This window comes from Bombus impatiens, unplaced genomic scaffold (genome assembly GCF_000188095.3).
Source record: "Bombus impatiens unplaced genomic scaffold, BIMP_2.2 scf_0019, whole genome shotgun sequence".
In the NCBI taxonomy this organism is placed as follows: Eukaryota; Metazoa; Arthropoda; class Insecta; order Hymenoptera; family Apidae; genus Bombus; species Bombus impatiens.
Genome location: NT_176438.1, coordinates 1,630,977 through 1,631,299, shown reverse-complemented (window position 1 = coordinate 1,631,299; position 323 = coordinate 1,630,977). Strand labels below are relative to the sequence as shown.

The 323-nt window shown below is 64.1% G+C and overlaps 1 protein-coding gene across 3 annotated transcripts in view; it reads right to left on the bottom strand.

Moving 5' to 3' along the window:
* LOC105680414 (BTB/POZ domain-containing protein 10) overlaps positions 1-323 on the bottom strand; it is a 6,774-nt gene that overhangs the window by 2,940 nt on the left and 3,511 nt on the right. The window lies entirely within an intron of this gene.

The following is a 323-nucleotide window of genomic DNA, read 5'->3' as shown; positions in this document are numbered from 1 at the left end:
GCAGGGTAGTGCCGGATTCTACCGGCTATAACCTCCATGGTGGCTGTCCCTACCGCCTAAAGGGGGTCCCTGGAACCGCGAAAGCATGCATCTCAGGTCCCCTGGCGCTATCTCCGTCCATAAATAGGGGAGGGTGGATATGGCGCGGTATGCGGCCATAGCACGCCGCGCCCTGTCCCTGGAGTCGCCGTGCAAGGCAACGTACTTCCCCAAACAGGCAGCTGACAGCCTCGCGGCGTCGGACTGGTCAGCGCCTAGGACCTACCGGAGGACGGGACCAGCGAGAACTGCGCCTGGGGCTGGCACTCTCACTCGGTCGCCTC